The following is a 16,687-nucleotide window of genomic DNA, read 5'->3' on the forward strand; positions in this document are numbered from 1 at the left end:
CAGTGTCCCATTTTTGAAACCCACAGGAACTTTGCTTTCTTGGCAGACTAGGAAAATAGTCTGTATGGCTAAAATTATTTTCATTTGTTCTTCATTCCATTAACACAACTAGCCCTTTCCCTGAAATATTGGCAGCCTAGAAGTTACAGGGCTACAAGGAATCTATAAGCAGAGAAAACAGGAACATTCATATCTAGCCTTGCAATACTTCATGCAGAAGTATTAGGGGAGGAGGATAATGAATGAGGGAAAAGATTATTTGGCTCTAACATGGGTTTGTATATGACAATACTGTTCTATGTTCATAGTCACTAGGATGTAGACTTTGCTGACTTTGCCATCAAGAAAAATAAATGTAAGCCAGGGTACTGGTGGTTCAAGCTTATACTCTTAGCTATTAGGGAATGCTGGACTAGAGATGCGGTTCAAGTGGTAGAGCATCAACTGTGAGCAAGAAAATCCAGAGAGAGAGAGAGAGAATGAGGCTCTGAGTTCAAGCCCCTGGTACAAGCACAAAAATGAAAGAAAAAAAAAAAAAGAAAGGAAAGAAGGAAGGAAGGAAGGAAGGAAGGAAAGAAGGAAGGAAGGAAGGAAGAAAAGAAGGAAGAAAAGGAAGGGAGAGAAAAAGCAAAAGAAGAAAGAAATAGAAAGAAAAAAGAGGGAAGAAAGAAGGAAACAAGAAGAGAAAAGGAAGGAAGAAAGCAAAAAGGAAGAAAAAAGAAAGAAAATGAAAGAGAAAGGAAGAAAGAAAGGAGAGAGAAAGAAAGTGTAGGGCTGGGTTCACACCTGAAATCCCAGCCACTTGAGAGACAGGAGGAGCATGATCTGAGATTGGTCAAGGCAAAAATGTGAGACAAGGACACAAGTATTAGAGCACTTTGTCTAATAAGTGTTTTAAGTTAAAACCCCAGTACCACCACACAATTCACCTTCACACATTTAATTTTTCCCTTATGTGTACCTTTTCCTACACCTATCTTATGTGTGCACCTACACCTCCAGGCTCCTCTCTCATAGTAAAAGAATGATGGATCTATTAAATAAAGAGGATTAACAGAAATAAATCTAACTTTGGAACAGAATATATCAGGGTGAGAGACTAAGTAACTGGCTAGGGGAAAAGTACAATCTTCCATTTGTCATAACAGCTTTCCTCTCTGTGTGTCAAATGTCTTAGGTCCTCTAGGACTTAAAGGATGACAAATAACCTTGGTTTTGGTATTTCTCCAAAATGGTACCCAGTTCACCATGCTTCCCCAGTGGAGACTTCAACTAATCTGTGTTTTACATGGGATAGGGGAAACTTTTACCTTCCTGGGAACATCTAGGGAAAGAGGAAAAGGAAGGGTGGGTGATATGTGTGAGGGGCAGAACAGCAGAAATGGGCTGGCCTCATCCTTGGACTTCTCTGATTGCTTTCGCATGCCACATGCAATCATTCAAACATGATGCTTTTTTATTTGTTAAAAGCTTTTGATTAGATAAAACTATTCACCCAGACATCAGTTGCAACTCCCACTTTGCTATTTGTGATCTGCATAGTTTCTGGGTGGGTGTAATCTTAGACTTCCCCGGGCTGCAGCAATCCTTGGCATGCCTATTCTATTCTTTGAAGAGATGTTCTCTGCATCACTTTTGCTCCAGTGAGTCTAGTGAACAGTAACAATGGAGGAATGTTATGATAGCACACATGGAATATGCCTGGGACCCATATTTCCATATGGAAGGTGGAAGATCTGAGGAGCTAGGACAGGAGTTCCTGGGGAGGAATGTACTATCTGAATTTTGGGTGCTGAGAATTGTCAGAAATCTGAGATCAGATACAGCATTTGTTCACAATCTGCTTCCTATATGCAGCCCACACTGTAGGATGGAGACATTTCCTTTTCATACTGATGTGCTACTTTCTAAGCCAGCTCTCATTGAGAGCTTGTGTGAAGTGGTGATCCAAAAGCATGGGCTGATTACCTTTATAATAACAATAAAATATGTAATAATAAAAACAAATAGCCAGATGCTGGTGGCTCATGCCTGTATTTCTAGCCATTCAAGAGGCTGAGATTGGAGTGGGGAATCAGGGTCCAAAGTCATCCTGGGCAGGAAAGTCCACGAGATTCTTATCTCTAACCACCAGAAAACCAGAAGGGGTGCTGTGGCTCAAAGTGGTACAGTGCTAGCCTTGAGTGAAGAAGCTCAGGGACAGTGCCCAGGCCAAGAGTTCAAGCCTCAGGAGCAACACAAAAACAAACAACAATAAAACCATGCATGGATCATAAGCATACTGCTTCATAGAGAAGGTAAATATATAATACATGAAAGTTAAATATAATGCTTGATGATGAAAGTTCTCAGTGAATATGGTTCAGACACAGATGTTAGGGTTTTCTAGTGTTTTCCGACCCTGAGAGTCTTCTCTAGTAGAGAAAAGGCTTCTGCGATGTCACATTCTTAGTCTAGAGGTCTGGCTAGATGGAGGAAAACTAGAATGTCTGTCTGTATGAAGCTAAGAGCTGCTACCTCAAAGCACTCCTCAAAATGTGCAAAGAGAAACATTTTTAACCAACAGCACAATAGTAAACTTTAAAGGAGCCAGTAGATCCTCACAAAGTAAGCTACTTGTAAATTTTTACAAGTTGGTTGATATTGTGTAGGAACTCCTTTGAGGAGAATGAATTACGTTTATAAGAAAAGATTATTATTGTGGCTCAGACCTGAAGTGACTCCCCAAAGGCTCGTATGTTAAAGGCTTGATTTCGGGAAGTGACTAGATCACGAGAACTCTGATGATCTAGCCTGGTGGCTTACACCTGTAATCCTAAATTCCTCAGGAGGTTGAGATCTGAGGATTGCAATTCAAAGCAGGAAAGTCTGTGAGACTCTTATCTTCAATTAACTACCCCCAAAAAGCCAGAAGTAGAGCTATGGCTCAAGTGGTAGAGTGCTAGCCTTGAGCAAAAAAGCTCAGGGACAGCACCCAGGCCCTGAGTTCAATCCCCAGGACACACACACACACACACACACACACACACACACACACACACACACACACACACACACACACACACACACACACACACACATATTGATAAAAGATTCATATTTTGATGGACTGTTGAGAGGTAGTGGAAATTTAGAAAGTGGGAATTAGTTGAAGGGAGTAGATCCTTAAAGATATGCCTTTGGGAATTGTATCTTGTCTTTGTTCTCTCTTTGTCTCTCTGTCTCTCTGTCTCTCCTCTGTCTCTGTCTCTGTCTCTGTCTCTCTCCCTCCCCTCCTCTCTTCCTCTCTCCTCCTCATGACCACAGAGGGACCAACTCTGCTTCCTCATACTCTCCTGGCTCTGAGGCTTTCCCTCACCCAGGTCACAAATAAAAGGATGGAGTGGCTGTGGACTGAAACCTCTGAAACATGAATCAAAAAAAACCTTTCTTCCTGTAAATCGTTTTCCCCAGCTCTCCTGCTATCTTATTACAGTAAGAGAAAGCTGGATAACAACACAAATATTTATTTTATTTTTCAGCTTTAATTTAAAAAAGACTTAATGTGTATTGAATTCACCGTTTCAAAAGTTTTTTTATATTTTTTATTGTAAAGGTACTGTACAGAGGGGTTACAGTTACATGAGTAAGGTAATGAGTACATTTCCTATCGAGCATTGTTATACCCTCCTTGGTTTTCCCCTACTATTCCTTCCCTTCCCACCTCCCCAACTCCTCCCTCCCCTGCCAAAGTTGTCAAGTTCATTTTCAACAGTGTCTTGTACGTCTTATCAAAAGTTATAATATATGAGCTAAAGAAATATTTGGCATATAGATGTCTCTAGGTGATACTGCATTGTCTCATATGATCTCTTTTCTGTTTTCCTGTTGAGGTAGGCTTTTTATTCCATTCTGTTAATGAGAACTCTGTGCATTTCTGGTATATGTATAGAATTACCTTGGAAGGAGAGGCCCAAAGACATTAACTACAGATAAATTGCCTTCTGAGAAGAGGTATAGGGAAGGCTGGAGCAGAAGGAAGTCATACTTTTGGTTTATAACTTATATTCTTTGTGTGTGTATACATATAAGCGTGTGTTGTGATTCAGTTTTCCAATAAGATAGAATGTCAAGAGGGACCAGATCAGTGAAGCCAAACCTTACTACTTTTCATTGTTTATGTTACAGATGTTGAAATATATTAATAGAAACTAAGTGATAGCTGCATCCTTTGATCCTCGACTCACATAGCCTTGGGTCAGCAGAGGTCAACTGCCACCTTCCACCTAGAAGCCCTGTTGGAAGATCTCTGCTCCAGCATGCCAGGCTCCTGGTTCTGTTCTCCTTGCTCCTCTTGCCTCCCAGCCAAGCTGTCAGAGAAAGCTGGATGAGGAGTAAGTCACTGCCTTAATAATTGCTAAGAAAATCCCAAGCTTACAAAGGGTTTAGAATGTGTATTTGCTTAACCTCAGCAAGATGGCTGGGGCAGAGCTTCAGGCTAAACATGCATCCTAAGATCATAGGCTTTGTTTTCTTCAGCAGACTGCAGAGGTTGAGCCAGAAGGCTGGAATTGGTTCATAAACCAAGGGCATTGCACAAATGGAAAGGTTTGTTTGGGGGGATGGGGTGGGAGAAGGTCTGGCCCCTATAAAGGATTCCCCCCATGAACATCAAAGAATGGACAAATGGGGGATGGTACGTGAGGACTAAGGTAGTGCTTGGAATGTTGGCTCTTCCTCAAAGGCACTTCCTAGGCATTTTCTTTGTTGAGAATCAAATCCAGAGACACAATGATAATGATTCTCATTTTTATGACTCTTTTATTATTCAGGGTTGGCTCAATACTTACCCCCCCCCCAAAGACATTTGAATGAAGATGAGACATATCAAGTTAATGTCTTGAGTGAGCCAAGCCCCACTTCCAATCCTATAACCAAAGTCTTCATGGACAGATGTGGCTGGCACCAGATCACCAGGTCATTGTAATAAGGGATAAAGCCGTTGAAACATGAGAGACTTGAATGGAAGACACACTGGTGAGGGAGATTTTCTGTGTCAGCAATTCTCAAAGCAGATATGTATTTCTATGGAATTAGCATAGTGGAATTAACAATACTGTTTGTTACAGTTCATTCCAGGAAAGCTGGATACCTTTGGCCAAAAAGGCATGTAGTGATACAATATTACTCACCACTTGTTGACTATAAAACTAAATCTGATGTAAACTTGTGTCTAGAGAGAAACCATGAACAATGGAAAAAGAGAATGAAGCAGATTTCATTAAAAAGAAATTTAAAAGCAAGGTGCTAGAATCTCATGCTTGTAATCTTATCTAATCAAGAGGCTGAGATCTGAGGATCACAGTTCAAAGTCAGCCCAAGCAGGAAAAGTCCAAGAGACTTTTATCTCCAATTAACCATCAAAAAGCCAAATACAGGGCTGTGATTTAAGTGATAGAACATCAGCCTTAAGTGAAAAAACTAAAGGATGTTGCCCAGACCCTGAGTTCAAGGATCATTACTGGCACAATTTCTTTTTTAAGAAAACAAGAAATTTAAGTGCATAAAAATTGGACATAACCACATAAAGGATTTAAATACTTTCTGTTTGGTACATAGTGATAATAATTTTCCAGCAACTTCTTTCAGAATCAAGAGGAAAAGCTAATATTCAATGAATGCACAAAATAGAGGCCCCAACCTAAGGCTTATGAGACAATCATGTTCAATCATTGCATGTTTTAGCAAAACTCTTGTATATACTCGTAAGGCATATAGGATAGCTCAGCAGTCTGAGCTTAGTGTGGGAAAAAGAAGTCCCTTGCAACAGGTTGGTTAATTTCTGATACATAGGGTTAAAAAAGGTTATAATAGTCTTATGAAATCCAAAAGGTTGTGAAATAGAAAATAGAAATCTCTGATTTTTTTCATTCATTAATCAAGTCTGTGCTGTGAACTTTGGGAACCAGGAGTTTTCTTAGTAAAGATGAATACGGTGATGAAGATTGCAAAACTTCTAGTTGGCTGTTAACCATGACCAATTTCTGAGCTATTTCTTAGAGAAAAACAAAGAAGTATATAAGTGTTTTAAAATCTCACCTAGATACCTAGATAAGAGAAACTTGTTGAAAAGTTTTTATCTAGTTGATAACATCACAGAATTTTATAAATTTAAAAACCATAATAAAGAGGCATTTTGTTTATTCGCCTCCACAGAATCATAAATTACTTTTTCTCCTCTGTATGGCATATAAATGTTTCAAATGCAAAAGTTTAAAACTCCTACAAAGAAAACACAATATCCCTGGAATTCTGAAGATCAGCTTTTGAATTCCATACTTCTCATCAATGTTTGGCCACATGGCCCACATCTGGGCTGTGTTTGGGGCCCTGGGAAAAGGTATTTTCTCATAGAGCCATTTGCAGGGGTGGGTGTAATTCTACAGCCGAAGTGAGGTGCTTCCTGCCTGAACATGCCACCCAGTTTTAGAGATGAGCTCTACCTATTAAATACTATTAGTGGCACAGTTGTAAGTTCCTTATGAGGGAGACAGAGAGACACACAGAAATTCAAAGGAGTATGTCAATTCATATATAGAGCTTCGAGCAAAGCAAATATCTTCAATGCCTACAACCAGCAAGTGACTATCAAGATTCTATTGTTTTTTTTTAGCTCCATTTCTATGAAAGTAAAGTTATAAACATGAAATGTCATTATATGTGCTTCTTCTTGCTGGAGAAATCCACAAAAGAAGACAGCAGAACCAAGTACCCAGGGCAAGGACAGGAATCTTAGCTTGGGATGCTCCAGTAAGGTTTGGTGAGGAAGTCTGCTCATTTACTGGACCACATTAGATGGGCAGGTTTTCACCATGTAGAAATGGAGAGCACTGGACAAGGGACAACAGGATCACATGAGATTAGCATTTGTTCCATCACAATTCCTTGTTAGCCTTGCAAGCTGTTCTTTAGAATTCCTTATTTATCCACTATGGGTATTTCTGACAGTGCATCTAATGTATTTGTTGAGCCACCACTTTGAACATTTTTCAGTGGGGTTCCATTGAGTTCTTTTTCAACAACTATTCTAATAAATGAGCCCTGATTTTTAATAAAGGCAGCATGTGTCCAATGAAAAGACTATACTTTCTAGCCTACTCTTGCAACCGGCCAGTGAGAAGGAGAGAACTGGTGGATCTTCAGGCTGAGTTCTTTAAGGGGAGCTGACTTTGCCAGGAGGCATGCTTTGTCTTCTTCCTCTCTCTTCTTGGAGAGGATCATCCTAGACTTTGGGGATTAAAAATCACATACTAATAAAGAAAGAGCAAAAACTTAGAAGGAGTCTAGGTTTTTGATAACAGTTAACTTGTACTTTCTACTTTGGAACTTATGTAATAAACTCTTTAAGCCACTATTATTTGTGTGTATGCGTGTGCACACTTGTGTGCAGTAAGTAAACCTATTGATAGCAAATATGCAGGGTACTGATAAAAATTGACCATGACTAAGCTTTAACCCAAAGTTATATACTTTTTATGACTAAAATATATTTGCCTATTATAACATCGCTTTTTACTACTTATAAGGGTTTTCAAATTCATCACTATTACAACAAATTCTATATAGATTCTCTATAGAAATTCTATATTCATAATACACTAACTACTATATAAGGTAGTATACAGTACAACTTAGATACCAGCAGAGGACAAACAAAATAAATTACATCAGAGGACTTCTTGCAGAAGATAATACAGATATGGAAAAAAGGAGAGGGAAGGCTACCAAACACAGAGGAAATAATGTGGAAAAGGGGTAGAAAACACATGGCATTATGGGAAATGGAAAATGATTTGCCATGACTAGAGAGAGTACAGACAGAGTTGCTATGGTCTTGAAAGTCCATGTGCTGGGAATGTCACCCCAGTACCAAGAGGTGGGACCTTTAAGAGCAGATTGGGAAGAGAATAGCTTATTGATTAGGCAATAATCTTATGCACAGAAAAGGAAGCAATTACCAGAATCAGAAGAAATCCTTTAGAATGGGAGGAAATCTTTGCCAATTATTTATTGGATCAAAGATTGTTATCCAGAATCTATAAAGAGCTCAAAAGTTATACATCAAAAGAGTAAATAATCATTATATATGGGCAAAAGAATTTTCTCAAAAGAAGTACAAATGGTTAATAAATGTTCAACATCCTTAGCCTTAGGAAATGAATATAAAAATATCATTTAAATTCCATTTCACCCCCACTAGAATGGCTGTCATCAAGAAAACAAACAACAACACATGCTGCCTGGAATGTGGAGAAAAAAGATCCTTTACACACTGTTGGTGGGAATGTAAATTAGTTCAACAACTATGGAAATCAATTGAAGGCATACTTCTTAAAAAAACTACAATTTGATCTTGCTATACCACTCCTTTAGATATATGATCGAGGTGCAGTTGAGATACCTGAACATCCATGTTTATAGCCACACTGTTCGCTATAGCTAATGTATGGAATCAGCCTGAGAGGCCATCGACTGATGGATGGATAGAGAAAGAAAAAGTGGTATGTATACATAATGGAATGTTATTCAGCCATAAAGAAGAATATAATTACATTATTCTCAAAAAAATGAATGGAATTAGAGATCAGCCTGTTAAGCTTCTTAGAAATGAATGAGAGGAAGGAAAAACAGATTTTGTTTGGGGGTGGCTACTTGGTGGGGAATAGGTAAGAGAAGGGAGTGTGGAGGGGTGAACATGCCAAAGCACTTGATACTTATGTATCAATGAAACCTGTTGTAATTGTTTTCAGAAGGGGCAAGAAGATGAGAGGAAGAGACAGGGGAAGTGAATTTGATCTGGGCACATTTTTTACATATTTGGAAATATCACAGTGAACATCTTTGTTCCCAATGGCAGTGCAGAGTGAGTAGTTTCAGCAGAGAACTATTCTGGCCTGCAAAGCCTGAAATATTTACTGTCGAACCCTTCACAGGGAAACTGCTGACTTCTGGTCCTCGTGCAACAGATGGGAAACATAAGCTACTATAGGGAAGGGGGTATAGCTAGGAGCCTGAAAGTAGAAACGTGACAGAAGAGACAGAAGCAGAGATTAAAGGTACACAAAAGAAAGTAGGACTGTGCCATCTTAAGCTTAAGGATAGCAACCTTTAATAACTCCAGTGAGAATTAATAAATAATAATAATTCACTGATTATTAATTAATATTAATAATTAATAATTCCAAGAGAAATAAAGAAACATAAAGCATGCTATCTGATAATAACTCTATATATGACTTGAATGCAGGGCCTCAAGCTCTGGCTTAATGTTTTTGTTCAAGGCTAGCACCCTGCCACTTGAGCTACAGCTCCACTTTAGGCTTGTTGTTGTTGTTGTTAATTGAAGATCAGCATCTTACAGACTTTTCTATCTGGGCTGGCCTCGAATCATAATCCTCAGATCTCAGCCTCCTGCGTAGGATTACAAGTATGAGCCAACAGCACCCAGCTTTGATACTATGTTTATAAAAAGAAATAATATGTATTCCCAAGCACAGAAAACAACAGTAGATGTTTAAGTACCGTTAGCACTGAAAACAATATAACTGATGAAAAAAATTTAACCTTTCATTTCCTGAGTTGGTCTGCATTAAGCATATATTTGTTTTATCATATAAAGTATTAGGTAAGGGAGAAAAGAACCATCATTTCCATAAAATGCTCAAACTATACACATATGTGTGCGCACACATGTAGACATTATACATACACAATTGTGCTATTTCTGTACATTTATAACATACAGTGTGATAAAATCAGATTTACAAACACCCATTTAGCAAGCACCTCATTCAAAGATTGGGGCTGCCTGCAGCTGACTCCATGGCTGATGTGTCAGAAATGGGGTTTGCAGTTCAAAATGCTTGCTAACAGAACTCATTACAGTACACAGGCTTGGTTGGAGGGAAATAGACTGGAATTTGGATGCATTTAAAAGAAAATGTTTCAATGTGTTTATATTCAAGCTTGGTCTCAAAGAGGTAACCTTTCAACTTAAGAGTCATTCTGGACAACTGTTCTTGAAATTGTCTTTTATATAAAACCCTATTGATCTTGACTATTGAAAATATGGTACTTTTTCTTATTGCCAACACATGCAGCAAATAAGTGCCCTGAAGTTATTTGGTCAAAGCCTAATCTCTAGACCTTTTGCATGTAGGTAATTAACTGTTCTTGGTTGTTGTTTTTTTTTTTTTTCACCCTTCTCTGATTCCTGTGAAAGATAAACCCCAAATATATTCTCCAAGAATATTTCCTTCAAAGATGGTTTGAAGATTAACCATTAACCCTTCTTTCTTCTAGGAAAAAAAATATGTTTACTGTTTGTTGGAGTTCACAGGGATTAGAGTTAATAGGAAAAGGGAGAGTGACTTGTAAATGTAGATGTAGAATGTAGAATGTAGATAGAGGGTTCTGAATGGGAAAACCATTTCCTGCAGCTCTAGTTCCTTTGAAAGGGACTTCTCTCTGGCAAAGTTCCAGGGAGGTGACAAGTCTCCAGAAGCAATGACTGGAAAAATAGGGCCATAAGTACAGATATCTACAAGCATGGCCTTGAAGGAATGAAGCACAAAGAATTTGTGTTTCTTTGGGACCAGATCATAAATAACTATCCCTTCCTTTTTCCCTTCCCCTTTAACCTTGGCCCTGTTTTAAGAACGTAGAACCAAGAAACAGCCCTGAATTGGAAAGGAAGTCACAAGAAGAACTGAAGTTGCATTTGAAAGTATCTTGGCAGGATGGAAACTTGGGTTTGAAATTAAATAAGGTCACAGAGATCTATTTCTTGCACAACTGTGCTCAGGGACTGGCGGTGAAAAATCAGGACACTACTGAGTAAAGGGTTGATACAGGGGCACCCTCTGTGTGATGGAGGAAAGAGAAAACACACATGAGATTATGTGCTCAGATCCTGGTTGAGATGGTCATCCTGGCTTCTGGGGACTGCTAAAAGCTTACAACTTCTGTTACACAGACTCAAACCTGTATTGCTGGGAACTTGCTACTCAGGAGGTAGAGATCTGAGGAATGCAGTTCAAAGCCATCCCAGGCAGATAAATTAATGAGATTCTTAGCTCCAATTTGTCGGTAAAAAGCTAGAAGTGAAGGTGTGGCTCAAGTGGTAGAGCACCACACACACACACACACACACACACACACACACACACACACACACACACACACACATGTAAAGACATAACAAGAATATGATTGTCTGCAGGCCAGTAAGGTCTCCTTACTACAAATCAAACTTGCTGTCAACATGATGGTGAACTTTTGGCCCCCAAATACAAAAACTCTATTTTTATTGCTTAAAACCACCCAGTCTGTGGCATTTTGTGTGGCAGTCCAAGTCGACTAATAAGGCTATACCAGGTATGAGTTCTGGGAGTCTGTCAATCAATAGAATGGCCTTGATGAGGCACTCGGCCTTCCCTGGCTGCTGCCTCAACTTAATGTCACAGCCCCTGAGTGCTGCCGTTTCCAGAAGGCTTCTGCATGTTGTTCTGCATGTTGTTCTTTCTCTCTATTCCCCTCCCTCTCCATGTCTCTTCTCTTTTCTTCCTGAAACCCCACCTCCTATTCCTTTCTCTTTACTTTTTTTCATGTTCTTAGGAGCTTTTGGTGGGCACCTGTGGACAGCAACTTTGAATGCGTCTTTAAGACACAATTCACCCAGTCACCAATTGAATGACAATATACTGAGTACTTTGTGTGTGCAAGTTCTGTTCTAGGTTTCTGTTAGAGTTCAAAAGGGATGTGTCTCGAGATATGTGTTACATTTCTCTCCAGCCTTCCAAACAATAAATGACTGAATTAGATGATCAATGATCTTACCCCTCAAACTAACACGATTATGGTATGCTCAACACAGAAATCTATAAGCAATATCCTGCCATTAGGTTTTACTGAAGGGCACAAACTGGCAGATTTCTGAACCAATGACTCAAACCTTTGATGGGTAAGATATACAAATTTTTGTTGAAATCTGCCATGTATTTTTGGGTTTAGGGCTAGAAGTTGGGGAGAGCCTGGAGATTCAACTTAGGCCTTGTACATGCGAGGCAAGTGTTACACCACTGAGCCATTCCTCAGCCAGTTGGATTTTAAGAACCTCCCTCCTTTACCTTAGGATGCAAGGCTGGAAAGTATGGCCTGATACCTTTAGTAGTATGCTCACCTAATTTCTCTTGCAGCCAGCCTGTCCTTGTTTTTTGTTTGTTTGTTTTTGCCAGAAAAGTGTATGTTCAATGATTTGAGAATAGTTTAGAGCCAAAAAAAAAAAAGAGAGAGACACAAGCTATCACGGTTTCCTTTCTAGGGTTTACCTCTTGCAAATATTTTTTTAATAGTTGAATCTGCAACTGGACCAAATGAACTTCATTTTCTACCACCAGTCATTGATACACTTTATACAAGGTCCACTTTAATATCACTCACTGATTTAAGTCCAACCCTCCAATCACTCTTTACTGCTCCGCTTTCTGTTATTACTGTTCATCCATTGCCCATTTGTTCTCATGCTTTCCCCCTCATAGAAGAACATGCTTTCATTTTTCTCTTTTGGCTAAAGATTGTGGCTCTACCATTTGAACCACACCTCCACTTTCATCTTTTTGGTGGTTAATTGGAAGGACGTGTCCCTCTAATTTGTCTGCTGGGGCTGGCTTTGAACCACGATCTTCAGATCTCAGCTTCCTGAGTAGCTAGAATTATAGGTGTGAGCCACCTGCATCCTACTTACAGAGATTATTTTTAATGTTTGTAATTTATTTTTTAATAAGTTTTTTATTGTGAGAATACTGTACAACGAAGGGGTTACAGTTACATGAACAAAGTAATGAGTACATTTCTTATCAAGCATTGTTGCCTCCTCCTTTGTTTTTCTCCTCCCATCCCTTCCTTCCCATCTCCACAGCTACACTCCCTCCCTACCACCTAAATGACCTAAATGGTAAAGTTAGTTTTTTGACATAGCGTCTTGTACATCTCATAGTTGCAAGGGGTCAACCTGTATCCCTATTTAAACGATTTGTTTATACCAACATCAAATACAATGAAAACAGGGGTTATACCGTGGGGGAGGGACATACAAAGCAACAAAAAAAATCATGTGGTACCTTATAAATATGTTAGAAGTAATAGCAAGAAAGAAAAAAACTACTTGTGTCCTTATCTTGGGGTTCATTTCACTTAACATCTTTATCTGACCTTTTCTGCTTGTCTCAGACATATACTAGTTATTGCAAATAAGGGAAACCATGGGACCTATGTTTCTTTGGGCCTGGCTTACTTCACTTAATATATTTTTTTCCCAAGTCTTTCCATTTCCTAATAAATGAGGCAATGTCATTCTTTCTGATGGAGGCATAGAATTCCATTGTGTATATATACCACATTTTCTTGATCCATTCATCTACTGAGGGACATCTGGGTTGGTTCCATATATTAACTATGATAAATAATGCTGCAATAAACATAGTGCTGGTAGCTTTAGTATGGTCTTGTTTATGATCATTTGGGTAAATGTCCAAAAGTGTGATTGCTGGGTCATAGGGGACCTCTATGTGGAGTCTTTTGAGGAATCTCCATACTACTTTCCAAAGTGGTTGAACAAGTTTACATTCCCATCAACAATGCAGTAGGGTTCCCTTCTGTCCACATCCCTCCAGCATCTGTTGTTATTAGAGTTCTTGATTATAGCCATTCTAACTGGGGTGAGGTGGTATCTCAATGTTGTTTTGATTTGCATTTCTTTTATGGCTAGAGAGGTTGAGCATTTCTTCATGTGTCTATTGGCCGTTGCTATTTCCTCTTCAGAGAAGTTTCTCCTTAATCCTTTAGCCCACTTATTTATTGGGCAGTTGCTTCTTTAGCTTCTTTAGATAATTTGTAGTTGGGGGATTTAATTTTTTGAGTTTCAGGTATATTTTAGGTATGAGGCCCTTGTCTGTTGTACGGCTAGTGAAGATCTTCTCCCAATCTGTGGGCTTTCTATTGTGCTTTCCATGTAATGTTTGTAATTTATTGTCTTACTTTTCATAATCAATCTCTCCTTGTCATTTTAAAACATCATATGTAACTCTGTGATGAGCATCTTTCTGCACAAAAGTGTTTCTGCATTGAGGTATTCTATATGAAGTTACTCAGATATGAATTTACCAAGCCAGTGGTTATGAGTTTTATAAAGGTTTTCATTATCCCTTGCCAATGGCTCTCTAGGGGTAGTAAAATTGGGGATCCACTTACAATGTAAAATGGTATTTTGTTTGTTCCTCTTCCAGTGCATTTCTGTGATTCTTTTTTTTTTCATTTTCCTCCCTCCTAGCAAGGCTTCCCTTGCTATCTATCTATCCCACCACTAGGACACTGCTTTTACAAAGGCAAAGCACTCATAAATCTCTTTTTAAAAAGCGAGATTGTCTAAAACATGATCAAAGTTAACATCACCAGTAATGAGATTTAACAGCACCCTCTGCAGCTCCATATGACCCACTAAAAAAGGTATAAAAATAATTCTGTTACATTCTTATTGAAAACATATAACATGATCCTAATCATAAATAAATGTCAGATAACCCAAATTGAGGGGAATAGTATTAAAAAAAAAACTGGGCAGTACTCTTAAGATTGTGAAGGTCATGGGAGACAAAAATTGTGGATCCCTCACAGATGGAAAGAAACTAAGAAACATGATCACTAAATATGGTCCGAATAAAGCATTTTAGTTGTTGAAATTTAAAGAAGAGCTGTAGATAGATGAAGAATGTTATGTCAATGGAAACCTCTTAGTGTTAATCACTGCACAGTGATTCTGTAACTGCTTAATATGTAAGGAAGTTAAGTAAAATGTATGGGAGCTTTTGTGCCATTTTTAGATGTTTCTGTTAAGTCTGAAGTTATTTCAAATGAAATGTCAAATTGAAAAGTAATTAATTGTGTTTCTGAAATGAGACATACACAACTATTATTCATCCTTTTTTTATTATCATAAAGAAGGTAATGGCTATAGGCAAGTGGGCAGCACCAATGGACTCTAGGAAGAAAGGACAATTTGTAATTGAATGGCAGGTGTGTAGCATTGTGAACTGAATGTTAAAATGCTAACTAGTTCCATCACACATGGTGCATACCTCCAGGGTACTTGCTATACTTTAATATTTTGTCAGTCCATTTGCCAATAAAATAGAAATAAGAATCTTTAAAAAGAAAAAAATAGGAAAATTGTCAACTAGGAATCCTTGTCATGCAACACCAAAGACAAATTTACTTGTTTCCTGAGTAAATGGTGTGCAACTTCTCCATATTTGAGCTGGGAGACAAAGGAGGGGTGAATTCAGAGGACAAGCAGAGCTAAGAGGTTGAGCCATTGGGGGCATGGTGGAGACCTGGCTGCTTCACACCACAGATGCAATGTACATCTGGGGTCTGGGTAAGCATGACCAAGGAAAATGAATTTCAGAAGGATACTAGACTATCCACCATAAAGAGAATATCAGTATCATTCAAGATCTGCGGTGAAACCAAAGAAGCATCCAGAGGCAGTACAAAGAAAAGAAACCAAGTTTAGAAGTAGGCAGTTTAAGGTTAGTTGCCTGCTAAATGACTTTTGAGTGAGTTACTTACTCTGCTCCTCAGTGTCCCTTGTGGAAAGAGGAAGATAATAAAACATGCCCATCTCTAACTTACTAGGCTGCTGGAAATGAACTTCAAATTTGGTAATTAATGTTCAGGAAATTCCTGTGTACATTGTCTGATGCATGGGTGTATGAGTCAGTGATTGCTGGAATGGATTGAAATAATAGGTTAAAACCACAACAGAAAGAAAGAAAGAAAGAAAGGAAGAAAGAAGAAAGAACGAAAGAAAGAAGGAAGGAAGGAAGGAAGAAAAGAATGGAAGGAAGGGAGGAAGAAAAGAAAGGAAAGAAGGAAGAAAGAAAGAGAGAACACCTACCAAAATAACCCACAAAGACTTTCATCCCATCTTGATCTCAGTTTTTCACATCATGTGGTCAAAGGGTTTTGGAAAAAGTAGTTTTTAAAACAAAATATTCTTATTATCTTTAAGTAAGTGTACAAAGGAGCTGCCATCCAACAAGGCAGTTTCTGAATACAGTGCATCTTGATCAATGTTACCACTTTTATCCTTCTCATCCACCTCTCCCAGCCCACTCCTTCCTTCACTTTTCTTAATTTTTTAGGATATTTATGGAATTTTTTTGCCATTTAGTGAAGCAGCTTATGTATAAAATGCATCTTGATCTGTGTCATCCTTTCCACATTTTTATCCCTCTTTTATGCACCCCTTCCCTTACTTTTCTTAATTTTGTGAGGTATAAAATGAATTCTTGAATGTATTCTAGCCACTTTCCCCTTCATTGGCCTACCTCTCTCCCCTTGGCCCCATCCCCCTCTTGAAAGTACCCATTTCCTGGTACTTATTTTGTTGGGCTTTGACTTAATCTTTCTAAAGAATTATACTATTTGAATTCTCCATAGAGTCTGTTATACTTAGGTTAATTCATTTGTAACCGCTTTCATACCACCCAGTGTGTTTACTTATAGATTTATAGGCACATTCTAGATATCATAAATGAAGGAAACCATGCAACCTCTGTTTCTCTGGGTCTGGCTTACTTCACTTAAA

The sequence above is a fragment of the Dipodomys spectabilis genome, unplaced genomic scaffold, assembly GCF_019054845.1.
Source record: "Dipodomys spectabilis isolate Male_0828 unplaced genomic scaffold, ASM1905484v1 ptg000092l, whole genome shotgun sequence".
Lineage (NCBI taxonomy): Eukaryota > Metazoa > Chordata > Mammalia > Rodentia > Heteromyidae > Dipodomys > Dipodomys spectabilis.